This window comes from Lithobates pipiens, unplaced genomic scaffold, assembly GCF_037356315.1.
Source record: "Lithobates pipiens isolate NorthernLeopardFrog02 unplaced genomic scaffold, aLitPip1_a1.2 Scaffold_8, whole genome shotgun sequence".
Taxonomy (NCBI): Eukaryota; Metazoa; Chordata; class Amphibia; order Anura; family Ranidae; genus Lithobates; species Lithobates pipiens.
The window spans coordinates 478,427,224-478,449,280 of record NW_027507903.1 but is presented as its reverse complement, the minus strand read 5'-3'; the positions used below and the strand labels follow the sequence as shown (position 1 = coordinate 478,449,280).

At 46.7% G+C, this 22,057-nt stretch overlaps 1 protein-coding gene across 1 annotated transcript in view; it reads left to right on the top strand.

Annotated features, from left to right (window-relative positions):
- The first annotated feature begins 4,466 nt into the window (after positions 1-4,466).
- The window catches only part of LOC143960308 (E3 ubiquitin-protein ligase TRIM39-like), an 84,766-nt gene continuing 67,175 nt past the window's right edge, over positions 4,467-22,057 (top strand). Inside the window, exons 1-2 of the mRNA XM_077468752.1 lie at positions 4,467-4,581; positions 6,474-6,553. The gene's annotated coding sequence lies outside the window, so the exon portion shown is untranslated. The remainder of the gene's footprint in view (positions 4,582-6,473; positions 6,554-22,057) is intronic.

The window sequence follows — 22,057 nt, the reverse complement described above, 5'->3', positions numbered from 1 at the left end:
GACAGAGGGCTAAGAAATACAGCCCATGGATTTATTGACCTACAAAAAATGCTCTAAAAATTGGTCCTCCATATATAAGCGCAATCAGATGAACCATAAACAATCCTATAAGTACTCACAGATCAAGCGGTGTTCCCGTGTGCAGAGCGTGGAAGTGTAGCAACACTAGTTGCCACTAATGGAGTATAAATATACCCTAATAGCCTTTAATTGGTTGAGTGGAGTCATCTGTTTTTAAGTGAGATAGGCATGCCCTTTGGAGTATAGGCTTATCAACTGTATTACCTCCTCTGCTGACATCGTCCGTCCTAGGAAGGGGGCGGATGTGTCCAAGAGAACCTGTGATATGTGGGTGTCATGCCTGCCTCTCCCGAGTATGACAGCTGAGCAAAGCATCATCTACTAACACCTGCCCCCTCACTGGGGCAGGCCAATCAGGAAGGCCGTGTGGGCTGACAGGGCGGACATCACATCTACCCGTGCGTTCCGTGTTGTGGAAAGCAGCCTCTGGACCGGAAGTGACCTCACTTTCTGGCCGGAAGACTCTTGTTGTAGATGGAAATGACTCCACGCTATACGTACAATGACACGCCATGACGCCGCACTCCCCAGGCGGCAACACACCCGGAAGAACGCAGCACCACAAATGGAAGTGACCTCGTTCCCCATCACAGGCCTTGTTAATAGCCCCAGAAGAGAAATAGCCAGCTTATGATACAGACAGACATTGGAACAAACCAATCAGTTACAAGGGGGGAGGGGGCATAGCCCTCCACTAAAAACTGCACAAGCCAAGAAATACTTGGACACTGATTCTCAAAATATTACATTTGGGAGAAAGGGAAAAAAAAAAAACACCACCCCACCTTCCCCTTCCCATTTGATCTTTTAAATGACTGCAACCAATAACTTTTCCCATCCTTTTTAAAAAAAAAAGGGAATATTGTAGAGACAGGAACAGACAGAAGTCAATGGACTACAGGGTCAATCAAAATGCTCATACCTCAACATATCAGGTCCAATGCCAGTTGTTTGACTAGAGGCCACCCCAAGTACCTGAGGTGAAATCTTCCAAAAAGGGTCTGAAACTTACACATTCATTCAGGCCAGGTGGCACATAAGTACACTATCCACCTGGTTTCTCTTTGTAATAGCATCTTATCCCAGTCACCTCCTCTGGGATTGGGATGGACCCGATCTAGCACGGTGAACTTAATCATGGGAAAATTGCCTAAATGTATGTCGCGTGCGTGGCGGCCTAGAGTTAGATCTGGATTGCAAGTATGTATACTCAGTACGTGTCTGCTAATTCTTTTGCATAGTGGCTGTTTTGCCCACATAGAAGCAACCACATGAGCATGTTAACAGATAGACCACCCTGTACGTGCGACAATTGGCAAAGTGTAGAGGCTTAAAAGACTTGCCATTAGGCAAATTTATCCTCTGATCAGTATTCATAAATTGGCATTGGGGGCAGCCTCCACATTTAAAGGAGCCCCGTCGTTTGCAAGGGTCACCCCTAAACTCCCCCATGTATTCACTCCTTACTAGGCGGTCTTTCAGTGAACAGGAGTGTCTAAATGTGATTGAAGGATTTTTAGAGACAAATTGCCTAATTGTAGGGTCGATAGAAAGAACATGTCAATGTTTTTTCATTATTTGTTGTATGGACTTGTGTTGTGTAGTGTATGTCATAATTAACCTAGTTGGTTCAGTTTTCCCCTTTATATCAAGAGTAGTATTTTTCGAGTTCTCCTTTAATAAGTTCTGTCTGTCCTGTGTACAAGCTCTCCTAAATGCTTTTTTCAAACATGTTCGGGAATAGCCCCTTTGTAATAACCGTTGTTGTCGTAGTTTAGATTCGGTTTTGAAGGTGGAATCCTCCGTGCAATTCCTTCGAATTCTCAAATATTGAGAATTCGCCTGTATTTATTTAATAATTATTTTCTATGTGTCTAATAACCTCTAATCCCAAAACAAAAAAACACAATATGAGATAACCATCTCTTTGTGTACATTTTAAACAAACACTTAGATACTTTACTAATCAAATAATACCTTGTGCATTCATTAAACACAACCACTTTCTCATTCCACATCCATTGGCCATTTCATTCATTCTCCATTTAGAAATGTTTCCATATTTCCCCTCAAACACCCTTTTCCCATTTTTTTTGTGGTAGCTTAGTGTATAGGATTACGCAAACTTAAGTTACTTCCCTTTTTCTTTCCTAACCACAATTCCTCTAGTGCAGCGCCTGTAATACATAACTTCCTCTATTTAATCTTTCCATAGCATGGACATTTACTTCTTAATTATAATATTCTTAAATTTGTATTAACCAAAAAGGATAAAAATCAAATATTTTAAAATCCCCAATCATTGTTAAAACAGCTTAAACAGCTTAACAATGAACAGCTAAAACTATTTGCACAAATAACCATTCCCTTGTTTTGTAACAGGCAATATATCCTTGTACAATGCCAAGTTACCATTTCTTTAATTTCAACGTCAACAAATGAACCCATTGGCCCAACTACCCCTCAAACATACAATCTAGGGAACAGACTCTCAGATCGCAGATCGATTGGTCAAACCATGAGGGTTGCCTTTCTCCAATTCATAAACACACTTGGTCTTTACCATTAAAAAAAGATCTCCGACACCAACCGAAATCCACATAGGGTAGAAAAATATGGCCAAAATAGCGTGATACCATTTAAAATAAAATGTATTCAAAAATAGTAATAAACTTACATTTATGTAGTTATTCAAGCGCTTATCAATAAAAATGAGCAGTAGCGGAGTCTACCTGACATGTTTCGTCCACTAGGACTTCATCTGGGGAATGATCATTTGGGTCAACGACATCTGGTAAGCCTACATCTTTCAAGGAGGTGGTATCAGCACTTGGGTGACCTTTTGGGAGAACTACCCTCGGATTGCTCTTTTGAAATTTTCACTTCATATTAGGGACTTCACTTCCACACATGGACTTCTTGTATTAATTTTTCTAAATCGCATTCCTTGCACATTCATGTACTTTTTATACATTGTGTTCATTTCTTTTTTTTTTTGAAAGTACATTAACAAGTACTAATATATAGCACCATAGGTGTGCACCATACAGTTGCATGTAATAATGCAAGGGTTAGTATTATCTTTTGTCACTAATTTATTGTGTTAATAGATTCACATATCACTATTTAGCGCTACACTTTATATGTAACTTTTACTACGCTTGTGCTAAAATATCCATGTTTAGAGTGTTAGCTGCTGGTTTTGGATAGCGCAGTGTCACATTGGTTGCATAGGTTTACCCCTCAAACATACAATCTATTTTTTTTTACAGCATATCTTTATCCTACATAAAACACCACTCTAGGTTCTTCTATAACACTATAATGGCATTTATTGAACACCTCAGAGCCCAGGACAATTTTATCAGAAATTTTGTACATTTGTCAATATTGAAAAAAACAGCTTACAAAGCTTCAACAATGTAAGGATAGGTAATTACACAAATAAAACATTCCTTAAAGTCAGACTCTAACTGAAATAATCAAAATAACCCATGTATAAATTGAAATGTTACTCTTAAAAATGTGTATCTTACAATTATCTTAAATATTTTTTTAATCTATTTATCTTAAACCTTTTTTTTTACATCTATTTTTCTGATCAGATTACTCAAAAAAGGATATGTACCTCTGTGTATTGTGCTAAACAATATATTGCATAGGAATCACTCAAAAAGTAACTTGTACTTGTCCAAATCCACGATTAAATGCTCTTAAAGCACCACACCCAGATAAGTAGCCTATTCTGTCCCTCTCACCTGCACACTTTGGCAACGCTCTCCGTCTTGGCAGGATCAAAGGACATATATCGACTACTTAACAATCCATTTGCATTTAGAAGAAAAAAAAAACGTATACTCTAAATTGTAATTCCAAGACAAGACAAAAATTCACATACACATAAAATTAAGCACTTCTCTCTGAGCATGTGGAAGAGAATTCCCTATACTAAAAACAACTTTCCCTTAACTAATAACCAGTAATTCACCTTTTAATCATTTAAAATTACCAAGAATATTATGCTGAATGGTAAGTTCTTAGTTTCAATATGAATACATATAGGCTTATACATATCTCAAAAATTCTCAATATCTACTGCTAGCTTGTGGCTGTAAAAATGTAATTTCCTAATTTCAAACAGAAACCTTTTTTAATCAGTTTAGCCTTAACTGCTTAACACCTTGGATCTTGACTGTCCTTGACTATCATTCCTGATCATCCCTTAGATCAAATATACCTCATAATCAATAAATACATGAAAATGAATATTCCCGCGATGCTACAGCAAACCTGGACACTCACCAGCCTGGTATGCATTGCAATTAATGAATTTGAACGTCCCCTTTAAATCTCAAACAGCTGCGTAATGTCACTTCCCATTTCTTATCTCTATATGGCAGACATATTGGTAGCATACTAATTCACTTTCGATAATGGATTTAACTGCAGACACAGTGTCCCTAAGCTTCTAGATGTGAGCTCCACCTGGACCCAGGAGTGGTAAGTTCCATTAACTTTTCCATTGCACTCCTAGGATCTTAATACTCCCTTAGTTTTTTTTTTTTTTTCCATTAAACCTTTCCTCTCTACACAACCCCCTGCAAACCTAAAACACACTTTTATTTGTACCCTTGAAATCATTATATGCCTTTACCTTCAAAGAGTCATCAAAACATTTAACATGTACCTTAAACAATTACACATCTTGCAAACCAAGTAAGCACTATACTGTATAGTTCTATACACAAATATTAGTAAAGGAGAGACCTCATATACCTCATATAATATTGCACTGTAACCTCAACTAGTCAATTTCTTTTATTTCCATTGCATAAACAAAATACCTTTTGTCCCATATGCATAACAACAATAACATTTTCCTTAACCACTTGCCGCCCGCCCTATAGGGAATTGACGGCGGCAAAGTGGTTTCATAATCCTAACCGGACGTCATATGACGTGATTAGGATTATGAGCCGCTGCGCGCCCCCAGGGGCGCGCATCGCGGCGATCGTTGTTGCGGGGTGTCAGTCTGACACCCGGCAACTACGATCTCGGTAAAGAGTCTCCGACGGAGACTCTTTACCATGTGATCAGCCGTGTTCAATCACGGCTGATCACAGTGTAAATGGGAAGAGCCGGTGATCGGCTTTCCCTCACTCGCGTCTGTCAGACGCGAGTAGAGGAGAGCCGATCGGCTGCTCCTCTGACGGGGGGGTCTGTGCTGATCGATTATCAGCACAGCCCCCCCGAGGATGCCCACACTGGACCACCAGGGACACCACTAGACCACAAGGGAAAAGGTAATAAAATCCATAATCCTCCCTAGACCACCAGGGATGCCAGTCAGCACAATGGGTGCCAATCAGTGCCCATAATGGATGCCAATCAGTGCCCACAATGGGCATCACTGATTGGCATGCATTATTGTTTGGCACTGATTGGCATCCATTACTATAACACCGATGCCGCCTATGAGTGCCCACCTGTGCCGCCTATGAGTGCCCACCTGTGCCGCCTGAGTGCCCACCTGTGCCGCCTATGAGTGCCCACCTGTGCCGCCTATGAGTGCCCACCTGTGCCGCCTATGAGTGCCCACCTGTGCCGCCTATCTATGCCCACCTGTGCCGCCTATCCATGCCCACCTGTGCCGCCTATCCATGCCCACCCGTGCCGCCCATCCGTGCCAGCTATCAGTGCCAATTTGTGCCACCTATCAGTGTCCGTCCGTGTCGCCCATCCGTGTCGCCCATCCGTGTCGCCCATCAGTGCCACTTCATTGGTGCCACATTGGTGCCCATCAGTGCCACCTTATCAGTGCCCATCAGTGTAGCCCCATCAGTGAAGGAGAAAACGTACTTATTTACAAAGTTTTGAAACTGAAACAAAAAAAAACATTTTTTTTTTCAAAATTTTCGGTATTTTTTTATTTGTATCGCAAAAAATAAAAACCGTAGAGGTGATCAAATACCACCAAAAGAAAGCTCTATTTGTGGGAAAAAAATTATAAAAATTTCATTTGGGTACAGTGTAGCATGACCGCGCAATTGTCATTCAAAGTGCGACAGCGCTGAAAGCTCAAAATTGGTCTGGGCAGGAAGGTGTTTAAGTGCCCTGTATTGAAGTGGTTAATTTCTTCAGTCTTTTTAACACTTTAGGTAATGACATGCACACATTTGAATTACCTTCTTTCATTCTTTAAAAATTTAGCAGATTATTTGAACATACATTCAAAAGTACTTACCACATTATATTTGGATATAAGCAAGGGAGATTTCTTAATTACTTTGTCCCAATTTCTGACTAAAATTCCTACCTACCTGCTCGAGAACTTTATCTTTTTCTCCCACAAGCTTCCAAAGCTACTAATGGCCGTGTACACTTTTCCACAGCATAATATTATAGAAACCCCAAGCTGCTACAAAAAGAAAAATATGCAAGTAATCCAGCAATACCAACCAGCAATCATAAGGTATGTTACCAGTAAAGTAATGCTAATGTGCATAAACTTCAAAATACTTTCTAAGTACTTGACCTGAGGCATTTGTTCTATAAGAGTGGACAACGAAGTGCAATATAGGAGTTAACCAATTCTGTATTGCACCAGAACTTTCGAACGGACCGAAAATTTTGCGAACTTTAGAACCCCATTGAAGTCTATGGGACTCGAACGTTTGAAATAAAAAGTGCTAATTGTAATGGCTAATATGCAAGATATTGTCCTAAAAAAGGTTTGGGGACCTGGCTCCTGCCCCAGGGGACATGGGTCAATGACAAAATATTTTTTTCAAACAGAAGTTTTTTTTCGGGAGCACTGATTTTAATGATGATTAAAGTGAAAAAAAAGTGAAATATTCCTTTAAATATCGTGCCTGGGAGGTGTCTATATTATGCTTGTGAAGTGGCACGTGTTCCCCGTGTTTAGAACAGTCCCTGCAAAAATTGACATTTAACGAAAAAAAGTCATTTAAAACTGCTTGCAGTTTTAATGTAATATCTGGTTTCCGGCAATATGGATGAAAAACATTAAGAAAAATGGCATGGGTAGCCCCCCTGCCCATTACCAGCCCCTTTGGGTCTTGTACAGATATTAAGGGGAACCCTGTACCCATTTAAAAAAAAGGAAAGGCGTGGGGCCCCCAGGCCCTATATACTCATAACAGGAGTATACAGGCAGTGCAAACAAGACAGGGACTGTGTAGGTTTGTTGTGTTAAGTAGAATCTGTTTGTAATTTTGAACTGGTACATTTTTAAAGTGTAGCTCCAGTCAAAAAATCTATTTTTAAGATTTTTGGAAAACATAGGGAAGGGTTATCAACCCCGTATAATTTTTTTTGCCTTCTGTCTTTTTTCATCTCACTTCCTGTTGTCTCCTTCCGTTTGCAAGTAGGAGACGTTTGTAAGTTGGATGTTTGAAAGTAGGGGCCTGCCCTATATGCTCTGCATAAATGGGGGCCTAAGGTGTTGGTGTTGTCACAACATTGTAAGCCCTCAAAGTGACTCTTGGTGGGTGCTGGAGCGCCCTGCTGTGAACGATTATATCAAGAATTGTAATTACATGCCATTGTTGAACAGTGGTATAGAAATTGGGCTTTTGGTGGTTGTGGTGGTGGTGCTGGTGCCACAACACTATGAGTCCTCACAGTTACACTCGGTGGGCGCAGGAATGGGCCCTGCTGTGAAATATTTTATCAAGAATTGTAATTACATGCCCCTGTTAAACAGGGGCTGAAAAATTGGGCCTTAGGCACTGCTTGCTGGTGCCACAACACTGCAACCTCTCCCAGATACTCTAGTTGGAGTGCAGGAATGAGCCCTGCTGCAAAGCATTGCATCAAAAATTGTATTACATGCCCCTGTTAAACAGGGGCTGAAAAATTGGGCCTATACACTGCAACCTCTCCCAGATACTCTAGTTGGAGTGCAGGAATGAGCCCTGCTGCAAAGCATTGCATCAAAAATTGTATTACATGCCCCTGTTAAACAGGGGCTGAAAAATTGGGCCTTAGGCATTGCTTGCTGGTGCGACAACACTGCAAGTTCTCCCAGATACTCTAGTTGGAGTGCAGGAATGAGCCCTGCTGCAAAGCATTGCATCACAAATTGTATTACATGCCCCTGTTAAACAGGGGCTGAAAAATTGGGCCTATACACTGCAACCTCTACCATATACTCTAGTTGGAGTGCAGGAATGAGCCCTGCTGCAAAGCATTGCATCAAAAATTGTATTACATGCCTCTGTTAAACAGGGGCTGAAAAATTGGGCCTATACACTGCAACCTCTCCCAGATACTCTAGTTGGAGTGCAGGAATGAGCCCTGCTGCAAAGCATTGCATCAAAAATTGTATTACATGCCCCTGTTAAACAGGGGCTGAAAAATTTGGCCTTAGGAACTGGTGCTGGTGCCACGACACTGCAGCCTCTCCCATATACTCTATTTGGAGTGCATTAATGAGCCCTGCTGCAAAGCATTGCATCAAAAATTGTAATTACACACCCCTGTTAAACAGGGGCTGAAAAATTGGGCTGGTGGCATCACCCAGAACCTTAAATGTTCTTCCAAGATAACCACCGGGATCATTGAGGAGGAAGAGGATAGTCAGTCAACATAACAGGACAGTCACTCAGCATCAGCATAGGCAGTCTTGAAGAGATGTGACATTTCCAAAAAAATGATTCGGTTACATCAGCTTCAGGTGCTTGGTAGCTGGTGGTGATTCAAGACTGATTCATCTTTATGAAGGTCAGTCAATAAACTGAGTCGGTGGACAGGCGCACACTGTGATCGATTACAAAGCCACCAGCAGCACTGAAGGTGCGTTCTGAAAGAACGCTGGATGCAGGGCAGGCCAGTAGCTCAATTGCATACTGTGCAAGCTCTGGCCAGTGATCCATCCTCAAGACCCAGTAAGCCAGAGGATTTTCGGTGGGAAAGGTGTCCAAGTCTGACCTTGCCCCTAGGTATTCCTGCTCCATGTAAATCAGACGCTGGCAATGGTTGTTGGAACCGATCATACCTTGGGGCTGCGGACTAAAAAATTGTCTGAACGCATCGGTCAGACGGACACCTTTTCAACCGCTCCTTCTGTGACTGACTGAAACTTCAGCAACACATTGTCCAGGACCAGGAGTTTGTAACCTCCCAGTCTCTGGGAACGCGTTGCACAGACCTTTCTGCAAGGCCTCCCGAAGATGTCTCATCCTCTGCTCCCTCTGCGGCGGCAAGATAAGATCCACAACCTTACCCTTGTACCATGGATCAAGGAGAGTGGCCAGCCAGTAATGGTCCCTCTCCTTGACCCAAAGAATACGAGGATCCTTCTGCAGGCTTTGCAGGATCAGGGAGGCCATGCAGCGTAGGTTAGCTGAGGCATTCGGTCCGAAGTCCTCTGGGTCACTAAGGACAACATGATCTGCAGCCACCTCCTCCCAGCCATGTAGAAGTCCACGGGTGTCTTGAGACTGTAAATCATCCCTACAAGACTGCTGCTGCTGAGTGCCAGGCTCCACCTCCATGCTGACACAATCCTCCTCCTCCTCGTCCTATTTCTGTGTGATGGGTGGGACGGCAGGAACACTGTCTGGATAAAGGGGGCCTTGAGAGTCCTCCTCTTCTTGCCTCTGTTCTGCCTCAAGTGCCCTGTCCATTATTCCATGCAGCGTATGCTCCAACAGGTGGACAAGAGGTACAGTGTCACTGTTGCATGCACTGTCACTGCTCACCATCCTTGTGGCCTCCTCAAACGGTGACAGGACAGTGCATGCATCCCCGATCATGCCCCACTGGCGTGGTGAGAAAAAACCGAGCTCCCCTGACCCAGTCCTGGTGCCGTAGTCAGCATGGCCAACGTTGAGTTCCACCTGGTGGGCATGTCACATATAAGGCGGTTCTTGGGCAGGTTCAACTCCCTTTGGACCTCAGCCAGCTGAGCACTGGCATTAAATGATCGGCGGAAATGCACACAGACTTTCCTGGCCTGCTTCAGGACATCCTGTAAGCCCGGGTACCTGCCCAAGAACCGCTGCACCACCAGGTTAAGGACGTGAGCCACACAGGGCACATGGGTCAGTTGTCCCTGTTGAAGGGCAGAGAGGAGGTTGGTGCCATTGTCGCAAACCACCATTCCTTGCTTAAGCTGGTGTGGTGTCAACCACCTCTCGGCCTGCCCCTGCAGAGCTGACAAAATATCTGCCCCAGTGTGGCTCCTGTCCCCCAAACAAACCAGCGCAAGCACAGCATGGCATCGTTTTGCCTGCGTACTTGCTTAGCCCCTTGAACGCCTACGGAGCACTGCTGGTTCCGAGGACAGAGCACTGGAAGAGGCCAAGAAGGAAGAAGAAGAGGAGGGGGTGGAGGAGAGAGGTGTGTCACAACCAGTAGTAGCATTTTGGAGGTGTGTTGGGGGAACAACCTCCAACACTACTGCACCTTGTCCTGCATCCTTCCCAGGTGCCAGAAGAGTGACCCAATGGGCCGCGAAAGATAGGTAACGTCCCTGTCCATGCCTGCTGGACCATGAGTCAGTGGTAATATGCACCTTACCGCTGACCTGTCCAGCGAGGCAAGGACATTGCCTTCCACATGCCGGTAGAGAGCCAGAATCGCCTTCCGTGAGAAAAAGTGGCATTTGGGGACCTGCCACTGAGGAACCGCACATTGCACAAACTCACGGAAGGTGGCCGAGTCTACCAACTGAAAAGGCAGCAGTTGAAGTGCTAGCAATTTAGCCAAGCTAGCATTCAACTGCTGGGCATGTGGATGGCTGGGAGTGAACTTCTTTTGACGGTCCAGCAACTGGGGCAGGGAAATTTGCCTGCTACAATCGGACGTGGGTGTACTTCTAGCAGAGTGCCCGCAAGTACTTGGCTGTGACACACCTAATTCTTCTCCGTTCATTCCTCTCAGTGCAGGTTTCATAGAGGACTGAAGGTCTAGTGGGGTTGGAGATCCCAGCTGATGAGGAGCAAGGAGAGGTGCACTTTGTTCTTTGGTGTGGGTCTTTAGGGTACGCTTGCCAACGAGCTGCATGGCAGGTCAACATATGTCTGGTCAAGCATGTGGTGCCCAAGCAGCTGTTTTGGCCACGCGAGATACGCTTGAGACATATGTTGCAAATAGCAGCGGTGCGATCTGATGCACTCGTCTCAAAAAAGGCCCACACCAAAGAACTTTTGGAATAATGCGCAGAGGCAGCGCCCTGCACAGGTGGAGCTCTGCAGTGTGATTCAGTCGGTGTGCTGCCCCTAAGCTGGCCCCCGGAGGGCATCCTGCCTCGTTGGAGATGTGCTTCCTCCTCCCCCTCTCTCCTATCAGGCACCCACGTGGAGTCAGTGACCTCAGCATCGCCTCCCTCTTCATCACTGGAGCAAACCTGGCAGTATGCTGCAGCTGGTGGAACATGACTGCCAGATTGCTGTCCTTCTTGAGCATCCCATCTCTCTGCGCTCATGCTACTGCCTTCCTCTAGCTGAGTATCATCATCAGAGCCTTCAAAACACTGGGCATCCTCCTAGAGCATGTACCCAACACTGTGTTCAAAGGGCACAGGATGCATTGGCAGCTGCTTTGTTGTACCCTGAGCCTGGGTGAGAGAGGATGAGGAGGATGAAGAGGGCTTGGTCATCCACTCTACCAAGTCTTCGGCATGATGCGGCTCAACACGTCCAGCTGCCGAAAATAAGGACAAGCGTGTCCCATGGCCACATGCTGATGACGATGCACCGCATCCACAACCAGCACTGTTGTCTCTAGACACAGAGCCTGCTTGCCCTCTTTTATTGGCTCGTGACTGTCTGCCTCTCCTTGTTGGCCTTCCAGACATAGTAATGGCCTGCAGGGAGATGGGAAAACCAGCAATTGGGTAGTGTATATTGTGCTGGAGGCACACAACACCCACTAACTCCTGCAGATGCCTGTATGATAGAACACCAGCAATAAAGGGTAGATACAGGTGTATACTGTGCTGGAGGCACACAACACCCACTAACTACTTGTCACGTACCTTAAGGCAGAGCCCGGAGTGCAGGGAGTGGCTTCTCGTAGACCTCTGACTCGAGAGACCCTGGTAGTGATGACAGGGGCTCAGGAGCACAGAGGGGCACAAGTGCCTGACTGGATAGTAGGTGTAAGAAGCCTGCAGACCGTTGATGGTGGAGGTGTATTGTAGTCCAGTATCGGAATGCAGGCAAAGGTGAGGTAGGGTTCAGCAGACAGCAGAAGGATTCCTGTAGTCCAGCAACGGGATGCAAGTGATCGCAGGGAACAGCGAACAACGGAGGGGTACTGTAGTCAGACAGCGGATGCAGGTGCAAACGGAATACTGCGGAAGTGTCCAGTAGTCTGCAGCAAGAGGTAGAAGGCTACAAACGCAGAGGGAGTAACAGCCGGGTATGGTGGAAGACTGGGAGGTGTCCTGTAGTACAACAGCGGTGAACAAGCAACTTACAGTTGACGGATGGTGTAACAGTCCAGGTCAGGCACAGGCAGGCAGATCAGGTACAGAAACGGAATCCAGAAGAGTAGTCGGGTACAAAGCCAAAGTCGGGGGGCAGGCAGCAAACAGCAGAGTCGGGAACAAGCCGGGTTCAATACGGATCAGGATACGGATGCAGGTTCAGGTTCAGATACAGGTTACCAGGAAGCACGGGAACGCTGTTGATCAGGCAGCAAGGCAGTGAAGCATGGATCCAGTTTAAATAGCGCTATTGGCGCCAATTTGCGTCAAATCGCTGATCACGGTAACGCTCCTGAAACTGCGCAAAAGATCTCCTGCGACTTACGCCGCTCGGACGCCTGTGAGAAGGATCTTCCTGACATTGCCCCGCTCCAATGGGCAGCCTCCGGGTGCCCAACTGGGACATCTTACCTGGGTGAGATCTTTTGAATGCAAGAACCAACCTCTTGGCGTGGATACCAGTCTCTGGTTCCCAGGAGTTCTCTTCTGGACCATACCCCTTCCACTTCACCAGATACTGGACCTGGTTGCGTCTCTTTCTGCAATCCAAAATTGCTTCTACTTCAAATTCCTCCTCACCATTAATAAGCACAGGTTCAGGAGGACCCACGTTCCGATCAGTGAAGGGATCCTGGATTGAAGGTTTTAAAAGGGACACATGAAACACTGGGTGAATACGCAGCGATTCTGGTAATTTTAGTTCATAAGCCACATTATTAATTTTCCTGGTGATTGGGAAGGGACCCACAAATTTTGGGCCCAGTTTTCTAGATGGACATGTTAATTTCAGATTCAGAGTAGATAGCCAAACTAAATCTCCGGGTTTTAGATCGAGCTCCCCTCTCCTCTTTTTGTCAAAAACCGCTTTGTTGCGTTCTTGGGTCCTTGCCATCGTCTCTTGAAGCAACTTGTTATTGGTGCAGAAAAAGTTCAAAGTTTCTTGAGCTGCTGGAACTGTACATTCTGGGATGTTGGCTGATAAGAACTGAGGGTGAAAACCATAGTTCGCGAAGAAGGGAGACTGATTAGTTGCAGAATGAACAGAGTTATTGTAGGCGAACTCGGCAAGTGGTAAAAGGGATACCCAATCGTCTTGCGAAAAAGAAGAATAACAACGCAAACATTGCTCAAGGGTCTGGTTTGTTCGTTCAGTCTGGCCATTGGTCTGGGGATTAGTGATGGACGAACTTCCGACGGGACGTTTCGCGAACGCGAAACGCGAACGGGCACAAACGTTCGCGAAAACGACCGTTCGCCGCGGGCTCCATTGACTTCAATGGGAGGCGAATTTCGCAAACCTTTAGGTCGAATTTGCGGCCACGGGGTAATTATTAGGGGGTAGCACGCAGTCCCACCACCTGGACAATAGCATAATACATGTATGAGGTGAATTTGGGATCGATAACTACAAGCATTTTTTTTTTATTTGGGAAATTGTTCTGACAATTCAGGACTATGGAGCTAATGAAGGCAATGGAGGAGAGGGAAGGTCAGGGACCAGGGTAGGCAAACAAGAGGGTGCAGGAGATACAGAGCACTGACAGCAGCACCGTAATACAGAGCACTGACATCAGCACCGTGACATACAGCGCTGACAGCAGCTCCGTGACATACAGCGCTGACAGCAGCTCCGTGACATACAGCGCTGACAGCAGCTCCGTGACATACAGCGCTGACAGCAGCTCCGTGACATACAGCGCTGACAGCAGCTCCGTGACATACAGCGCTGACAGCAGCACCGTGACATACAGCGCTGACAGCAGCTCCGTGACATACAGCGCTGACAGCAGCTCCGTGACATACAGCGCTGACAGCAGCTCCGTGACATACAGCACTGACAGCAGCTCCGTGACATACAGCGCTGACAGCAGCTCCGTGACATACAGCGCTGACAGCAGCACCGTGACATACAGCGCTGACAGCAGCTCCGTGACATACAGCGCTGACAGCAGCTCCGTGACATACAGCGCTGACAGCAGCTCCGTGACATACAGCACTGACAGCAGCTCCGTGACATACAGCGCTGACAGCAGCTCCGTGACATACAGCGCTGACAGCAGCACCGTGACATACAGCGCTGACAGCAGCTCCGTGACATACAGCGCTGACAGCAGCTCCGTGACATACAGCGCTGACAGCAGCTCCGTGACATACAGCGCTGACAGCAGCTCCGTGACATACAGCGCTGACAGCAGCTCCGTGACATACAGCGCTGACAGCAGCTCCGTGACATACAGCGCTGACAGCAGCTCCGTGACATACAGCGCTGACAGCAGCACCGTAAGCAGCCCCAGGAGGAAGTCAGCACAGCACAGGGATGGTGTGATCCCCTCATAATAAGAACCCCCAGGAGGAAGTCAGCACAGCACAGGGATGGTGGGAGCCCCTCATAATAAGAACCCCCAGGAGGAAGTCAGCACAGCACAGGGATGGTGGGAGCCCCTCATAATAAGAACACCCAGGAGGAAGTCAGCACAGCACAGGGATGGTGGGAACCCCTCATAATAAGCAGCCCCAGTAGAAATATGACACCGCTCAACCTCTTCAAAGAGGAGGGTAGGGGCATATAGTACGGTGTGCTTTTTTGGGTCAGGGAAGTGAGCCAAATGAATTAAGAAGGTCTGTGTGCTTGATTCCAAAAATTGTTTATAGACATATACATGGTCTACTGATCACATGTGTTGAATTCCTCCGAGATCCATGCCTCATTCATTTTTAGAAATGTGAGGTAGTTAACACTGTCGTGAGCTAGGCGAGTACGCTTATCGGTCACAATCCCCCCTGCTGCGCTGAACGTCCTTTCGGACAGGACACTGGATGAGGGGCAAGCCAACAGTTCGATTGCAAATTGGGCAAGCTCTGGCCAGAGGTCAAGCCTGCCCACCCAGTAGTCTAGGGGTTCATCACTCCTCAGAGCGTCCACATCGGCCGTTAACCCAATGTAGTCGGACACCTGACGGTCTAGGCGTTCCCTGATGCTGGATCCGGATGACACCTGTCGATGGGTCGGCTGAAAGAATGACCTCATATCCGAAGTCACCAACACATCTTCAAACCGGCCTCTTCTTGCAGGCGCTGTTGGATTGGTACCCGCAAATCCTTCTCTGGGAGTGGGAATTGCTCCTCTGCCAGCGCACGCAAAAGCAGAATGCAGCATTTCTCGAAGCAAGGCCTGGAAGTGCTGCATTCTGACAGCCCTCTGCGACGGCGGTAACATTTCCGCCATTTTGTGTTTGTACCGGGGATCTAAGTACGTTGCCACCCAGTACTGGTCCTTGACCCTCATGCTTTTTATACGGGGGTCCCTATTAAAACACTGGAGCATGAAGGCCCCCATTTGCACTCAAGCGGAAGGTATGTGGTGGTGGTGGTGTTGTTGGTGGTAGTGTCTTTGGGGGTGCACATAGCAGAGAGTGAAGAAGAGGGTGCAGATCGAGAGGATGAGGAGGGTGCAGAAGAATAAGGCTGAGTGAGCCACTCAACCAAGTCTGGTGCGTCCTTTAAAGTAATTGAACGCACCTTCTGCAACTTCCCACTTTGGCTCAAGGCTGTTGCTCCTGCCCTACCCCTACCACCCCTGCGGAAGGGCCTGCCTCTTCCTCTGCCTGTCATTTTTTAAATCACCCTGTGACAAAACTCTTAGTCCCTATACCGCTGAAGGACTGCTGCAGTATAGGGCAGCGGTCAGCAGTAGTGCACGTCAACCCTATGTATTGTGGACCGATAGCGGTCCTTACAGAACAGCAGACTGTACTGCACTCAGGCCTATGTACCGTAGCACCCTATACCAAGTTACCAGTCCTTATAAGAACTTTTGTGGACCAAGCAGGTTGTGTGTTAGTGATTAGCAGACTGTACGTCAGTCCCTATACCAATGAAGGACTGCTGCAGTATAGGGCAGCGGTCAGCAGTAGTGCACGTCAACCCTATGTATTGTGGACCGATAGCGGTCCTTACAGAACAGCAGACTGTACTGCACTCAGGCCTATGTACCGTAGCACCCTATACCAAGTTACCAGTCCTTATAAAAACTTTTGTGGACCAAGCAGGTTGTGTGTTAGTGATTAGCAGACTGTACGTCAGTCCCTATACCAATGAAGGACTGCTGCAGTATAGGGCAGCGGTCAGCAGTAGTGCACGTCAACCCTATGTATTGTGGACCGATAGCGGTCCTTACAGAACAGCAGACTGTACTGCACTCAGGCCTATGTACCGTAGCACCCTATACCAAGTTACCAGTCCTTATAAAAACTTTTGTGGACCAAGCAGGTTGTGTGTTAGTGATTAGCAGACTGTACGTCAGTCCCTATACCAATGAAGGACTGCTGCAGTATAGGGCAGCGGTCAGCAGTAGTGCACGGCAACCCTATGTATTGTGGACCGATAGCGGTCCTTACAGAACAGCAGACTGTAACGCACTCAGGCCTATGTACCGTAGCACCCTATACCAAGTTACCAGTCCTTATAAGAACTTTTGTGGACCAAGCAGGTTGTGTGTTAGTGATTAGCAGACTGTACGTCAGTCCCTATACCAATGAAGGACTGCTGCAGTATAGGGCAGCGGTCAGCAGTAGTGCACGTCAACCCTATGTATTGTGGACCGATAGCGGTCCTTACAGAACAGCAGACTGTACTGCACTCAGGCCTATGTACCGTAGCACCCTATACCAAGTTACCAGTCCTTATAAAAACTTTTGTGGACCAAGCAGGTTGTGTGTTAGTGATTAGCAGACTGTACGTCAGTCCCTATACCAATGAAGGACTGCTGCAGTATAGGGCAGCGGTCAGCAGTAGTGCACGTCAACCCTATGTATTGTGGACCGATAGCGGTCCTTACAGAACAGCAGACTGTACTGCACTCAGGCCTATGTACCGTAGCACCCTATACCAAGTTACCAGTCCTTATAAAAACTTTTGTGGACCAAGCAGGTTGTGTGTTAGTGATTAGCAGACTGTACGTCAGTCCCTATACCAATGAAGGACTGCTGCAGTATAGGGCAGCGGTCAGCAGTAGTGCACGGCAACCCTATGTATTGTGGACCGATAGCGGTCCTTACAGAACAGCAGACTGTAACGCACTCAGGCCTATGTACCGTAGCACCCTATACCAAGTTACCAGTCCTTATAAGAACTTTTGTGGACCAAGCAGGTTGTGTGTTAGTGTTTAGCAGACTGTGCGTCAGTCCCTATACCGCTGAAGGACTGCTGCAGTATAGGGCAGCGGTCAGCAGTAGTGCACGGCAACCCTATGTATTGTGGACCGATAGCGGTCCTTACAGAACAGCAGACTGTAACGCACTCAGGCCTATGTACCGTAGCACCCTATACCAAGTTACCAGTCCTTATAAGAACTTTTGTGGACCAAGCAGGTTGTGTGTTAGTGTTTAGCAGACTGTGCGTCAGTCCCTATACCGCTGAAGGACTGCTGCAGTATAGGGCAGCGGTCAGCAGTAGTGCACGGCAACCCTATGTATTGTGGACCGATAGCGGTCCTTACAGAACAGCAGACTGTAACGCACTCAGGCCTATGTACCGTAGCACCCTATACCAAGTTACCAGTCCTTATAAGAACTTTTGTGGACCAAGCAGGTTGTGTGTTAGTGATTAGCAGACTGTACGTCAGTCCCTATACCAATGAAGGACTGCTGCAGTATAGGGCAGCGGTCAGCAGTAGTGCACGGCAACCCTATGTATTGTGGACCGATAGCGGTCCTTACAGAACAGCAGACTGTAACGCACTCAGGCCTATGTACCGTAGCACCCTATACCAAGTTACCAGTCCTTATAAGAACTTTTGTGGACCAAGCAGGTTGTGTGTTAGTGATTAGCAGACTGTACGTCAGTCCCTATACCAATGAAGGACTGCTGCAGTATAGGGCAGCGGTCAGCAGTAGTGCACGGCAACCCTATGTATTGTGGACCGATAGCGGTCCTTACAGAACAGCAGACTGTAACGCACTCAGGCCTATGTACCGTAGCACCCTATACCAAGTTACCAGTCCTTATAAGAACTTTTGTGGACCAAGCAGGTTGTGTGTTAGTGATTAGCAGACTGTACGTCAGTCCCTATACCAATGAAGGACTGCTGCAGTATAGGGCAGCGGTCAGCAGTAGTGCACGGCAACCCTATGTATTGTGGACCGATAGCGGTCCTTACAGAACAGCAGACTGTAACGCACTCAGGCCTATGTACCGTAGCACCCTATACCAAGTTACCAGTCCTTATAAGAACTTTTGTGGACCAAGCAGGTTGTGTGTTAGTGATTAGCAGACTGTACGTCAGTCCCTATACCAATGAAGGACTGCTGCAGTATAGGGCAGCGGTCAGCAGTAGTGCACGGCAACCCTATGTATTGTGGACCGATAGCGGTCCTTACAGAACAGCAGACTGTAACGCACTCAGGCCTATGTACCGTAGCACCCTATACCAAGTTACCAGTCCTTATAAGAACTTTTGTGGACCAAGCAGGTTGTGTGTTAGTGATTAGCAGACTGTACGTCAGTCCCTATACCAATGAAGGACTGCTGCAGTATAGGGCAGCGGTCAGCAGTAGTGCACGGCAACCCTATGTATTGTGGACCGATAGCGGTCCTTACAGAACAGCAGACTGTAACGCACTCAGGCCTATGTACCGTAGCACCCTATACCAAGTTACCAGTCCTTATAAGAACTTTTGTGGACCAAGCAGGTTGTGTGTTAGTGATTAGCAGACTGTACGTCAGTCCCTATACCAATGAAGGACTGCTGCAGTATAGGGCAGCGGTCAGCAGTAGTGCACGGCAACCCTATGTATTGTGGACCGATAGCGGTCCTTACAGAACAGCAGACTGTAACGCACTCAGGCCTATGTACCGTAGCACCCTATACCAAGTTACCAGTCCTTATAAGAACTTTTGTGGACCAAGCAGGTTGTGTGTTAGTGATTAGCAGACTGTACGTCAGTCCCTATACCAATGAAGGACTGCTGCAGTATAGGGCAGCGGTCAGCAGTAGTGCACGGCAACCCTATCTATTGTGGACCGATAGCGGTCCTTACAGAACAGCAGACTGTAACGCACTCAGGCCTATGTACCGTAGCACCCTATACCAAGTTACCAGTCCTTATAAGAACTTTTGTGGACCAAGCAGGTTGTGTGTTAGTGATTAGCAGACTGTACGTCAGTCCCTATACCAATGAAGGACTGCTGCAGTATAGGGCAGCGGTCAGCAGTAGTGCACGGCAACCCTATGTATTGTGGACCGATAGCGGTCCTTACAGAACAGCAGACTGTAACGCACTCAGGCCTATGTACCGTAGCACCCTATACCAAGTTACCAGTCCTTATAAGAACTTTTGTGGACCAAGCAGGTTGTGTATTAGTGTTTAGCAGACTGTGCGTCAGTCCCTATACCGCTGAAGGACTGCTGCAGTATAGGGCAGCGGTCAGCAGTAGTGCACGGCAACCCTATGTATTGTGGACCGATAGCAGTCCTTACAGAACAGCAGACTGTACTGCACTCAGGCCTATGTACCGTAGCACCCTATACCAAGTTACCAGTCCTTATAAGAACTTTTGTGGACCAAGCAGGTTGTGTGTTAGTGTTTAGCAGACTGTGCGTCAGTCCCTATACCGCTGAAGGACTGCTGCAGTATAGGGCAGCGGTCAGCAGTAGTGCACGTCAACCCTATGTATTGTGGACCGATAGCGGTCCTTACAGAACAGCAGACTGTAACGCACTCAGGCCTATGTACCGTAGCACCCTATACCAAGTTACCAGTCCTTATAAGAACTTTTGTGGACCAAGCAGGTTGTGTATTAGTGTTTAGCAGACTGTGCGTCAGTCCCTATACCGCTGAAGGACTGCTGCAGTATAGGGCAGCGGTCAGCAGTAGTGCACGGCAACCCTATCTATTGTGGACCGATAGCGGTCCTTACAGAACAGCAGACTGTACCGCACCCAAGCCTATGTACCGTAGCACCCTAGACAGACCAAGTTACCAGTCCTTATAAGAACTTTTGTGGAACAAGTGAGTTGTGAATGATTAGCAGACTGCAGCAGAAGGGCAGCAGTCAAGTATAATATTCTTTCTATATTTGGAAGAAAGAATATTATACGTGTACAAGCCTATTACCGTACCACTGATACCAGTCCTGAAAAGAACCTTTGTGGAACTAATAGTAACAGCAAGTCTTTAAAATTATCCTCACTGCCTGACACACTGCTTCCTGCCTGTCCCTATACAAATTGGCAAAAAAGAGTAGGCTGGAACGATTAGCTGGAACAGCTCTTTTGTGGACCTGATAGTAACAGCTAATGATGATGATGATGATGATGATGAAGAAAGACTAATCTGGCTGAGCTGTCCCTAAAATAGCAGCATACAGCGCTCTGTCCCTTTATCTAAACTGACAAAAGAAACTCAGGCTGCTGACCTAACACCTATACCAGTCCTGAAAAGAACTTTTGTGTACCAAATAGCTAGCGTTTTCTCTGTCCCTACTCCACACAGGATCCTTTCCCTACAGTGACAGAAGAAAGAATGTAAAATGGCCACCGGATCGGGTGTATTTATAGGTTAGGGGGAATGTCCAAGTGTCCATGAGCTGTCATGTCTCAATTGGTTGTCCTGTAACACATGATAAACGTGTCACGAAAGGTTAAAGTTCTTGTATACATTAAACACGTAAGTCCGCCGGGGCGAACGACGGAAAAAGGCGTTCGAACCCGCGGACGGCGAAAGTCGGAAATTCGCCGCGAAACGACCGCCGGGCGAACCGTTCGGCCATCACTACTGGGGATGGTAGGCAGAAGAGAACGAAAGATCAATTTTCAGGGACTTACACAAAGCTCTCCAAAATTTTGATGTAAATTGTACCCCACGATCGGAAACAATGTTCGCAGGTATACCATGGAGCCTTACAATCTCCTTAATGAAGATCCTTGCGGTCTCAGGGGCATGACCCGTGTAGCCTAAAGGTTCCTTTGTAACCCCAACTTAATTAGTCCCCCACCCCTTTTTACCTTCCCGTTACCTTTCAACCCTTTAACAGATGAGACCACACTTTCTCTTTGGAGTAAAATGGCCACAACAGCCTTTATTAACAACTTATCAACACTCCAACAAAATATATATATATACAGTGGTGTGAAAAAGTGTTTGCCCCTTCCTCATTTCCTGTTCCTTTGCATGTTTGTCACACTTAAGTGTTTCGGAACATCAAACCAATTTAAACAATAGTCAAGGACAACACAAGTAAACACAAAATGCAATTTGTAAATGAAGGTGTTTATTATTAAAGGTGAAAAAAAATCCAAACCATCATGGCCCTGTGTGAAAAAGTGATTGCCCCCCTTGTTAAAACATACTATAACTGTGGTTGTCCACACCTGAGTTCAATTTCTCTAGCCACACCCAGGCCTGATTATTGCCACACCTGTTCACAATCAAGGCATCACTTAAATAGGAGCTGCTTGACACAGTAAGGTCCACCAGAAGATCCTTAAAAGCTACACATCATGCCGAGACCCAAAGAAAT